Here is a 12494-nt window from a genome sequence, read left to right as displayed (position 1 = left end):
GCAGACTGGAGCTTCTTGCTCTCTATTGCTTTGCATTCCCCACGGTATACAATGCATAATAGGATTCTAATAAATATTTCTTTCTAGTTATATTTTGTATTGTCTTGTTTTTGTTTTTTTGAGACAGAGTCTCACTCTCTCGCCCAGGATAGGCCACCGTGCCCAGCCTTAATAAATGTTTCTTGAGTTGACTTTAGTGAAGAAAAGGAACTCAAAGCCCTGTTAATTGTAGAAGCCATAGCAGGATTCTATAATGATTGCTGGAGTCAAAATGTATTTGTTCAAATTCCAGAAATCCTAAAAACATTTTTCCTCTCATAATAATTAGTACAGGCTGGACGCAGAGGCTCAAGCCTGTAATCCCAGCACTTTGAGAGGCTGAGGCGGGCGGAATTGAGGTCAGGAGTTCCAGACCAGCCTAGCCAACATAGTGAAACCCCATTTCTACTAAAAATACAAAAATGAGCCAGGTGTGGTGGCAGGCACCTGTAATCCCAGCTACTTGGGAGGCTGAGGCAGGAGAATCCTTGAACTCCAGAGGCGGAGGTTGCAGTGAGCCGAGATCACGCCACTGCACTCCAGCCTGGGTGACAGAGTGAGACTCCATCTCAAAAAAACAAACAAAAAAAAGAATTAGTACAATAACCCACTCATCCCCCTCCAAATCTATTCTCTCTCCCTACTCTAATCTCTGTCCACACTGTCATGAAAATTACTTTTTAAAATCTCACAGTTCATTAGGTCTGCATTGTACTAAAGACTATTTGGCATTGCTTACATAGTATGAGTATATATGAATATAATTCAAAAGAAACTACTTTAGGGCCAGGCACGGTGGCTCATGCTTGTAATCCCAGCACTTTGGGAGGCCAAGGTGGGTGGATCACTTGAGGTCAAGAGTTTGAGACCAGCCTGGCCTACATGGTGAAACCCTGTCTCTACGAAAAATACAAAAATTAGTTGGGCGTGGTGGTGCGAGCCCATAATCCCAGCTACCGAGAGGTGGAGGGTGCAGTGATCCCAGATCGTGCCACTGCACTCCGGTCTAGGTCACGCCACTGCACTCCAGCCTGGGCGACAGAGCGTGATTCTGTCTCAGGAAAAAAAAAAAAAAAAGAAAGAAAGAAAAAAAGGAAAGAAAAGAAACTTTTTTTATTTTTTTAATTTCATGCCTGTAGAATAGTCTGAAGTATGGGACAGGAGGTCATTTTACATTCTTGTTCCAAACAGTCTTTCCAGGCACATCTCCTGTCACTGCCTTCCAACCACTCTTGTCCTCCACCTCTTCTGAATTCTAATTCCCCCAATCTATTTTGTTTCGCAGACTAAATATGCATGTTCACATCTCTAATTCTTTGGAATTCCCTCTGGTAGAAAAGCTCTCCCTTTAAGTCCCACCCCACTGCACCATTTGTCAAAGCTCTACTCTTCTTTAAGATCCAATTCAAATATTTAATCTTCTCTCTATATACACATATTCCAATGTGGTCAGAATTTATCATCCATTCTTTTATGTTTCCATAGCCCTTTACTTATACTTCTCTTCTAGCTTTGAAATCTCTGCCTTTTTGTTCATTGTGCTTATTTTTCATTTATTCAACATTCATTAATTCAAAAAATATTTATTGAGTGTCTACTATATTCCAGGTGCTGGTATATGTTTTAAAAAGACAAACATAGGCCGGGCGCGGTGGCTCACGCCTGTAATCCCAGCACTTTGGGAGGCCGAGGCGGGCGGATCACAAGGTCAGGAGATCGAGACCACGGTGAAACCCCGTCTCTACTAAAAATACAAAAAATTAGCCGGGCGCGGTTGTGGGCGCCTGTAGTCCCAGCTACTCGGGAGGCTGAGGCAGGAGAATGGCGTGAACCCGGGAGGCGGAGCTTGCAGTGAGCCGAGATCGCGCCACTGCGCTCCAGCCTGGGCGACAGAGCGAGACTCCGTCTCAAAAAAAAAAAAAAAAAAAAAAAAAAAAAAAAAAAAAAAGACAAACATAGGTTCCTCCACCACTAAAACAGTCTTCTAAGTCCTCATGGAGTTCAGATTCTATTTGTAAGTTCTGAGTTTTTCGGATGTCGGTATTGATAGAGACAGCAGACAGCCAAGGGTCCCTGGGGAAACCCTGCCTGCCTTCAAGCCTAAAACCAGACTGCTGGTTCTAGATGAAACCCGTCCTTTCTCGACTGATTCTCTCTGCATAATGTCCACCTACGCTCTGGGAGGACGGGGTGGAGCCTCGCGAAGTTCAGGCCGTTTGCAGGTGGAGGAGCCCGGCCTCCTCAGTTCCTGTGTGGTGCCTTGGGATTCAGTCTGTGAGGCGGGAAACCTGCTATCAAGACTCTTTCTCATTTTGCGGAGAATTCCTCTTTCCTTTTTTTCTTTTCACCCAATAAACCCTACAATGTGTCTGTGTGCCTAAATTTTCCCGGTCGTGTGTCGAGAACTCAGTTTTTCTGCAATAGTATCACCTTCCCCAGTACCAAACACAATTTCCTTCCTGTATACAGCAGGCACTCTACAGATATGACTGCCTGTTTCTCCTTTCCCTAGATATCTGTTTCTCTACAATTAACAGGGTGTAGGCACGGAGGGCTCAGGTGTGGTGGGTTGCGTGGGGGCCCCGCTGAACTGACCAGCGGCATTTCAGCTCCTTCCCCTTGCCGGTCGGAACCCCGGAGCCAGGTCAGCTCAGCCAGCTTCACCATCACCAAGGCAGGTAGCGAAGGCGGGAACCTCCGCCACCAGCTGGACTGCAACCAACTGGACCTGAGCCTCAGCGACCTGAATGAAGTCCCGGTCAAGGAACTGGCTGCCCTTCCAAAGACCACCACACTGGATCTGTCTTGTAATAAACTGACTATTCTACCGTCGGATTTCTGTGGCCTCACACACCTGGCGAAGCTAGACCTTAGAAAGAACAACCCACAGCAGCTGCCGGTGGACTCTGGTCATTTGGTCAACCTCCAGGACCTGGCTCTCCTCAACAACAGGCTGCTCACCTTGCCTGTCAGCTTTGCTCAGCTCCAGAACCTGAAGTGGCTGGACCTGAAGGATAACCTCTGGATCCCGGCCTGGCCAAGATGGCAGGCGACTGCTTCGGTGGGAGAAGCCGTGGAAGCAATGTGCAAACAAGGCGTCACACACAGCACAGGAAGGCCGTGCAGGCAGACCAGGAGTGGGAGAGGCAGCGGGGCCGGAAGTAGAAGGAGAGGCAGAGGAGAAGCTGAGGCCAAGCAGGCAGCTAAGGAAGCTCAGGAGAGGGAAACGCGGAAGCGGGAGAACGCGGAAGAGAAGGAGCGCGGGAGAAACGAGTATGATGCCCTCAAAGCAGCCAAGCGGGAACAGGAGAGGAAACCTAAGAGGGAAACAAATCAGGCACCGAAATCTAAGTCCGACTCTTGCCTCCGCAAGCCACTCCCCGGGAAGCACACTCATTCCTGGGCTATGCTGAGGCTGCTGCTGCTGCTGCTGCTGCTTTGTGCGGCAGGAGGGCTGGTTGCTTGTCCGGTGACATAGCCGCAGCAGCAGCCCCTCTGCACCAGCGTGAACATCATCTACGACAATGCGGTCCAGGGTCTGCACCGCCATGAGATCCTCCAGTGGGCCCTCCAGACCAACTCTCAGCAGTGAGCTTGTCCCCAGCACCTGCTGCCTCCCAGCCTTGGAGCTTGGATTCCTGTGGAATTGGGCTCTGCTAGACACAAACTGTTTTTAGCATCAGACCTATCTGCCATAATCAAATGGCTGCAGATTGGTACTTGAGACCTCCTCTTTGTAGGACTTCTTCGTTCCTTAGTCAGGGTTTCCGGTTTCCGGGTGGAATGAGGAGAAATGGGAGGTGGCGGGGGACAGTTACCTGCATGCCTAAAGGAATAGGCTTGGGGTTCGGGAGAAAGAAAACATAGCCATTTCTAGTTGTTACACAACTGTGTAAAGACTCGTTTCTACTAAATGATCAGCTGTCACCAAAAAAAAAAAAAAAGTGTAATGAGACCTTTATGAAATATGCCAATAGGGTATGGGAATTACCTAACTATTTTGAAGGAATCTAAGTAATTAAAAAAAAAAAATACCACTGCCCTAACTAATAGCAGTTAACCAACTCATGATAGTAGTCACCCAGAGAAATTTTTATCATCTAGAAATAATGGCTTGTTTCATCATTGGATGATGATGCCTCCCGATTCTTTATTATGCACCAGGCACTGTCTGAGAGATTTTAGTATTCACTCATTTAATCTTCTCAGCAACTCTAAGTAGTATGTATCTCTTTAAAAAAAAAAAAAAAAAAAATATGGAAACAGAAAGACAAGTTAAATTCCTTGCCCAAGATCACACAACTGGTAAAGGATGGAGCTGGCATTTGAATTCAGGTAGGCTAGCTTCAAATTCCATGTTCTTCTCCACTACACATTAGTGATGTAGACAGTGAAAATCTTTCCCAATGTGTGATAGCCTAAAATCATTGATAGATGATTACAAATGCAAGAAGACTGTTAACACAAGTGGTTATAATTTCTGTTAGGCTCTTTACATGTGAGGAATAGAGATGTATTCAGTTTGCCCCAAGTAGTGTAACATGAGGAGGGATAGCAATACAAGTTAACGCATACATGGAACTCAGGGAAAGCAGGAATCACTTAGAATCTGCCTCACAGAGCCAGAAACTAGAAGGCCATTCAGATTTTTAAACTTCCCTAGGGACCTGAGAAGCAGGACTTCAAGAATTTTTCTTACTCTAACATTCCACTGTTAACATATCTGCTCCTGTCTGACCCCTTCTCTTACTGTTATCAATTAGTTTTCTTTTCATTCTTCTCAGTTAAATCCCTGAGAAGAATCTGGTTGAATCAGCACAAAAATATTTAGATGGAGCCTTTTTTCCCAGGCCCACTCCTGAAGGACTAGCATGCCATGGCTGACTGTACTTGAGTCCAATTCCCTCTCTAGTCAATCAATGCAAGGCTGGAAGGAAGGAAAGGACAGGTCACTTTGTCCAAAACAGTTGAGCTGATGCAAGGTTTGGGCATGGGTAGCTTCCATGGGAAAGTGCCACGTGCGGGGCAGACACTCTTGCAGAAGAATCTCATAGCCAGGCGCGGTGGCTCTTGCCTGAGTCTCAGCACTTTGGGAGGCCGAGGTGGGTGGATCACCCGAGGTCAGGAGTTAGAGACCAGCCTGACCAACGTGGTGAAACCCCATCTCTACTAAAAATACAAAAATTAGCTGGGTGTGGTAGCAGGTGCCTGTAATCCCAGCTACTCAGGAGGCTGAGGCAAGAGAATCCCTTGAACCTGGGAGGCAGAGGTGGCAGTGAGCAGAGATCGCATCACTGCATTCCAGCCAGGGTGACAGATGGAAACTCCGTCTCAAAAATTAAAAAAAAAGGGCCGGGCGCAGTGGCTCAAGCCTGTAATCCCAGCACTTTGGGAGGCCGAGGCGGGTGGATCACGAGGTCAGGAGATCGAGACTATCCTGGCTAACATGGTGAAACCCCGTCTCTACTAAAAATACAAAAAACTAGCCGGGCGTGGTGGCGGGCGCCTGTAGTCCCAGCTACTTGAGAGGCTGAGGCAGGAGAATGGCGTGAACCCGGGAGGCGGAGTTTGCAGTGAGCCGAGATCACGCCACTGCACTCCAGCCTGGGAGACACAGCGAGACTCCGTCTCAAAAAAAAAAAAAAATTAAAAAAAAAGAATCTCATGCCGGTCAGGCATGGTGGCTCACGCCTGTAATCTCAGCACTTTGGGAGGCCGAGGCAGGTGCATCACTTGAGGTCAGGAGCTTGCAACCAGCATGGCCAATATGGTGAAACCCATCTACTAAAAATACAAAAACTAGTCAGCATTGTGGCAGGTGCTTGTAGTCCCAGCTATTTGGGAGGCTGAGGCACAAGAATCGCTTGAACCTGGAAGGCGGAGGTTGCAGTGAGCAGAGATGCTGCCACTGCACTGCAGCTTGGGTGACAGAACAAGACCCTATCTCAAAAAAAAAAAAAAAAAAAAAAAAAGGAAAAAGAAAAAAGAATCTCATGCCTTGTATAAGAATTAAGAATGTGTGGTCATTACCTTCAATATCAGCATAGATTTAGACTTTTAAGTTTATAATCAAATACTTAATATGTTTGGAAGCTTTATAAACTCTCATCTGAATTACTACAGTTGCCTGCCAACTGTGTTCTTCTTTTCATCCTAGATTCCTTATCATCTATTCTCCATTCACACACAGCCATAGTGATCCTTCTGAAGGAGTATCTCAGACATCTCAATCCCCGCTCCCACCGCCCCATGACCTCTCCGTCATCACACTCCAAGTAAAAGCATCTTGACAATGGCCTACAAAGTGTACATGATCGGCCGGTACATTACAGCTCATGCCTGTAATCCCAGCACTTTGGAAGGCCAAGGCAGGCAGATTACTCAAGGTCAGGAGTTAGAGACCAGCCCAGCCAATACAGTGAAACCTCACCTCTACTAAAAATACAAAAATTAGCTGGATCATGGTAGCACATTGAGGCACAAGAATCGCTTGAACCTGGAAGGTGGAGGTTGCTGTGAGCAGAGATCGGCCACTGCACTCCAGCCTGGGTGACAGAGTGAGTCTCTGTCTCAAAAAAAAAAAAAAAAAAGGTGTACACGATGGCATGCCCTCTCACCTCACTGACTGGATTGCCTCCCCATTGTTCTGCCCAGGAAATGGGCCTTCTCATAGTTTCTCAAACATACCAGGGACATTCCCACCCCCACAGCTTAATCTATCTCCCTCTACCCTGCCATAATACTTAAGAACTTCACACCCTATATCATTTGTTAATTTATTATGCTTATTTTCTACCTCCTTCTGCTAGAATATAAGTTTCATGAGGTCAAGGATTTTGTTTACTAATGTATCCTCTTCAGCAGAACAGCACCGAGCACATAGTATGCACCCAATACAATGTTTGTTGAGTGAATAAATTTGCCATCAGTTATGTAAGGCATTATCATTCTATTTCCTAACCTATGAGTTTTGAAAGATTTCTGACATGACCTTGAGCTTTTCAATTCATGCTGGCTGTTAAGTTGATGTGAGTTGGTGGTCTTATTTGACCCAAGAAAAATTCAGTATGGTTGAAAAAGTTAAGTACGGCCGGGAGCAGTGGCTCATGCCTGTAATCCCAGCACTTTGGGAGGCTGAGGCAGGCGGATCGCCTGAGGTTGGGAGTTCGAGACCAGCCTGCCCAACATGGAGAAATCCCGTCTCTACTAAAAATACAAAATTAGCCAGGGGTGGTAGCGGGAGTCTGTAATCCTAGCTACTCGGGAAGCTGAGGCAGGAGAATCACTTGAACCCAGGAGGCAGAGGTTGCAGTGAGCCGAGACCATGCCATTGCACTCCAGCCTCGGCAACAAGAATGAAACACCATCTCAAAAATATAAAAAATAAAAAAAGTTAAGTTCAACAGGAATAACTTTCGCATTGGATAGTAGTTAACAGCAAAACAAGTTTGTTTGTTCATGTTTGGAAATCTTGCTAAACTAATGCAGACTCTGCTGTCAATGTGCTTCATGATAGCAGCCTTTCTGTTTTTATAAACAGTTATGGAATGTATGAATATCTGCTAAATGTGAGGGCTGGCATGTCTCTACCTCAATAAAGTTCTGGCTTTTTTGACATCTATTGTGACCACTCAGGGCCCTTTTTAATTTATGTTTAGAGTCTCAGCTGCATGTTTAGGTTGGGTTGCCAGAACTCTGACTGCCAAATAAGCAGTGTTGCTATATTTAGAAATGAAATAGTAGTCTACAAAACAGAATATCGGGTATTGCTACCTTACTTGGCTCTATGTTACTGGGATTAACTTGGGATTTTTAAAAGTTAGTAATATGTATATGAAATAACTATTTTGAATCTCTTACTAAAGATGAAAATTTATGTCTAGCAAGATTTACTGTCCAGGTAAACACAATCTTTATAGTGTTCTTAAATCTATTTCCCTGTTAATCTGTACTAATGACCATAAGGAGTCAAAATAACTGTTAGCATCCTATTCATTTTTCAGAATATTCTTGACACAATCTTGGCATTTCTATTACTTTGGAAACTAAAAATATAATAAATATTACAATAACTTTTATGTCAAAATCTTTCATTTATTTGTGCCTCTAACTTTTGGGCAGTCTTCATGAGACTCCCCATTTGGGTTAGTTTGTAGATGCTAATTTCAGGTATGGAATGCCATGAAACATGTTATTAATAATTAAATGATGGCACTTCTCCATAACTCAAAGTAGGAAATCCAATCAGTTGTCCAACAAAATTTAGATGCCATCCTACAAGAAACTCAAAGAGCCTAGTGAATTATGTGTCAGCATACTCATCTGATTCTCAGAGTTCCATAAAAGACTGCTTCTTTCATTAAAATACTATTTTGTACAGCTGTGCCTCATAAAATAATAATATTTCATCTCAGAATGAGGTGCTTTTAAATTAAGAACAAAACAATCTCTCCTTCAAGTTACAAAGTACTTGGCAAACCTTCTGGATAAAAGACACCATGCTAATATAGAACATTACTATCTCACTACGTTATTTTAAAATGTCCTAAATAAATTTTTGTGATACAAGGAAAATATAAAACAAAAAAGGCTCACCATGTACAAAGAGGATGACTGGACATCTTATACTTTTATATCAGAGAATCAGCTATTCAGATTGGTCTGAAAAGCTAAAATTTAGCTTATACCTAAATCTCCCATGAGTTCATCCTTATTTACTGAATGTCATATGAAAGATAAAGTATTTTAAGCATGACTCATAGGGACAACTGTCTAGGATATTTCAAACAAAATCTATGAAAAATTAATAAGCTATCAGGGAGGGTGTCTCAGGGGTCCTACTCTGCCCCTCCCTCTCTCTGGAAAGGGAGGGAGGGAGAGAAGGCAGGCAGGCCCAACCCCTAAGTATTATATACCCTTGATCATTAAAAAAAAGAAAAGTTAACAAATTTGGTCCAGTTACATACATATTAAATCCACATTTTTTATTTTTTTGTTGTTTTTGTTGTTTGTTTTTTTCTTATTCTTTTTGTTTTCTTTTTTTCTTCTTTTTTTCATTTTTGTTAAAATTCACATTTTTATCTTGACTTCTACCCCAAATACTGTCCACCTTCTGTACCCACAGATTTCACATTTGCAGATTCAACCAACCATGAACCAAAAATACTCAGAAAAAAATAAATAACTTCGAGGTTAAAAGTGTGTTTAACAAGCTAAAATAGAAAACAAAAAATAACAATATAACAATAAAAAATGCAATTTTTTAAGTACAGTATAACAACTATTTGTATAGCAATTTACACTGTATTTGATATTATAAGTAATCTACAGATGAGTTAAAGTATATTGGAAGGATGTAAGTGGGTTATATGCAAATACTATGCCATTTTCTATAAGGAACTTGAGTTCTGGGGATTTTGGTATCTGCCAGAGGCAGGATTGTGGGGAGGTCCTGGAACCAATGCCCTGCAGACACAGAGAGACAACTGTACCCATAAAATGACAGTTATGAAATTTTAAATAAATAAAACCAGCAGGACAGCAGAGAGAGAAAGAGCCAACATAAGAGCAAAGGAGGAAAAGCATAAAAGAAAAGAAAAAGAGAGGCTGGGCGTGGTGGCTCACGCCTGTAATCCCACACTTTGGGAGGCCGAGGCAGGCAGATCACGAGGTCAAGAGATCAAGACCATCCTAGCCAACATGGTGAAACCCTGTCTCTACTAAAACTACAAAAATTAGCCGGGCATGGTGGCGGGCACCTGTAGTCCCAGCTACTCGGGAGGCTGAGGCAGAAGAATTGCTTGAACCCAGGAGGTGGAGGTTGCAGTGAGCCGAGATCATGCCATTGCACTCCAGCCTGGTGACACAGCGAGACTCCATCTCAAAAAAAAAAAAAAAAGAGAGAGAGAGAAAAAAAAAAAAGAAAGAAAGAATCTGGGATCATGGTGAATAGAAATTCAAAACGACAATTGTTCAAAATTCCTAGAAAACAACCAGTCCAAACAGGATCAAGAAGATAAAAGAAAGGGTATCCCCCCAAAGAAAATAAAAATGAGTATGTGATGTGTGAGGCTATTCAGAAAAGATTTTTCAGTCGTAGGTACAGTTTGAGGATAAATTAGTGGTTGGAGCCTAAGAAACAATAGAAACAAAACACTAACACTGAACATTACTAACTAGAATATACAACTAGTTGAACAAGTAATGTAAGTCACTATGTGACTTAGCTGAAAATAATGAGCTGTCACATAATAACATAAACATAAGAATTTATCGAATGAAAACATACCCTTTTTTTGTTGTTGTTTTTGAGACGGAGTCTTGCTCTGTCACCCAGGCTGGAGTGCAGTGGCTCGATCTCAGCTCACTGCAAGCTCCGCTTCCTGGGTTCAAGCAATTCTCCTGCCTCAGCCTCCCGAGTAGCTGGGACTACAGGTGCCCACCACCATGCCCGGCTAATTTTTGTATTTTTAGTAGAGATGGGGTTTCACCATGTTGGCCAGGCTGGTCTCGATCTCCTGACCTCAAGTGATCCGCTGGCCTCTGCCTCCCGAAGTGCTGGGATTACTGGCATGAGCCACCGCGCCCGGCCGAAAACATACCCTTTTGAGGGAACATGTGAGACATGGGGAAGCATGTATCTGAATGTGTGTGTGAGAGAGAGAGTTTGAGAAAAAGAACAAAGTCCTCATCTTCCTTAATAGAAAACCAATTAATAATGTCTAAAGTTGAAATATGGCCGGGCATGGTGGCTCACGCCTGTAACCCCAGCACTTTGGGAGGCTGAGGAGGGTGGATCATATGAGGTCAGGAGTTCTAGACCAACCTGGTCAACATGGTGAAACCCCACCTCTACAAAAAAAAATGCAAAAAAAAAAAAAAAACAATTAGCCAGGCATGGTGGTGAGCACCTATAATCCCAGCTACGCAGGAGGCTGAGGCAGGAAAATTGCTTGAATCTGGGAGGCAAAGGTTGCAGTGAGCAGAGATAGCAGCACTGCATTCCAGCCTGGGTGACAGAGTGAGACTCCATCTCAAAAATAAATAATAAATTAATTAATTAAATTAAAAAATAAGCTGGGTGTGGTGGCAGGCCCTCTAATCCCAGCTACTCAGGAGGCTGAGTCAGGAGAATCCCTTGAATCCGGAGGCAGAGGTTGCAGTGAGCCAAGATTGCACCACTGCACTTAAGCCTGAGCAACAAGAGCAAAACTAAATTCCACCTCAAAAAAAAAAAAAAGAAAAGAAAAATAATTTTTAATAAAACGTTAGTAAACATGTTATCTACAAACACAAAGGTAAATAAAAAAGCTAAAACCAAAAACAAAACAGCTAAAAATTGAAAACAATTGTAATGGTTTTTTGTTTTGTTTTGTTTTGAGACTGAGTCTCACTCTGTGGTCCAGGCTGGAGTGCAGTGGGGCAGTCTTGGGTCACTGCAACCTCCACCTCCTGGGTTCAATTGATTCTCATGCCTCAGCCTCCTGAGTATCTGGGACTGCAGGTGCACACCACCACACCTGGCTAATTTTTTGTATTTTTAGTAGAGATAAGGTTTTGCCATGTGCCAGGCTTGTCTCGAACTCCTGAGCTCAGGCAAGCCCCCTGGCCTCGGCCACCCAAAGTGCTAGGATTACAGGTCTGAGCCACCGCACCCGGCTGTAATGGTTTTCAAGAAAGCAAAAATCAAAAGGGACAGGGCACTGTCTTTTTATGTCTAGTAATACTATTTTAAATGTTCTCATTGATTAAAATAAATTTAAAATTAAAAAACAGCTAAATGAAAAAAAGCATACACTGTTGGTGGGAATGTAAATTAGTTCAACCATTGTGGAAGACAGTGTGGTGATTCCTCAAAGACCTAAAAATAGAAATACCATTGGACCCAGCAATCCCATTACAGGATATACACTCAAAGGAACATAAATCATTCTACTATAAAGACACATACATGTGTATATTCATTGCAGCACTATTCACAATAGCAAAGAAGACATTAAATCAACCTAAACACCCATCAAAGATAGACTGGATAGAGAAAATGTGGTACATTTACCTTTGTCAGTTTGTAATGAGAGGATTTCCTTTTACCCTTTGTAGCTCAGAGAGCACCTGATGTATCATCTCAAACACAATAAACATCCTCCTAAAGGAAAAAAAAAAAGAAAATGTGGTACATATCACCATGGAACACTATGCAGCCATATAAAAGGATGAGATCATGTCCTTTGCAGGGACATGGGTGGAGCTAGAGGTCATTATCCTAAGCAAACTAACGCAGGAACAGGAAACCAAATACTGCATGTTCTCACTTGTAAGTCGGAGCTAAATGATGAGAACACATGGAAACATAGAGGGGAACAACACAAATTGGGGCCTATTAGACAGTGGAGGGTGGGAGGAGGGAGAGGATCACAAAAAATAACTAATGGGTACAAGGCTTAATAACTGGGTGA

General features: G+C 43.1%; 1 long non-coding RNA gene and 1 pseudogene across 1 annotated transcript in view; one reads left to right on the top strand and one right to left on the bottom strand.

Moving 5' to 3' along the window:
- LOC144340740 (uncharacterized) overlaps positions 1-12219 on the bottom strand; it is a 75809-nt gene extending 63590 nt beyond the window's left edge. Inside the window, exon 1 of the long non-coding RNA XR_013417030.1 lies at positions 12095-12219. This is a non-coding gene — a long non-coding RNA (uncharacterized LOC144340740). The remainder of the gene's footprint in view (positions 1-12094) is intronic.
- On the top strand, positions 2074-4065 carry LOC716028 (leucine-rich repeat-containing protein 59 pseudogene; annotated as a pseudogene).
- Positions 12220-12494: the final 275 nt, after the last annotated feature.

The sequence above is a fragment of the Macaca mulatta genome, chromosome 4 (genome assembly GCF_049350105.2).
Source record: "Macaca mulatta isolate MMU2019108-1 chromosome 4, T2T-MMU8v2.0, whole genome shotgun sequence".
Classification (NCBI taxonomy): Eukaryota; Metazoa; Chordata; class Mammalia; order Primates; family Cercopithecidae; genus Macaca; species Macaca mulatta.
This window is presented reverse-complemented; position numbering and strand designations above follow the sequence as displayed.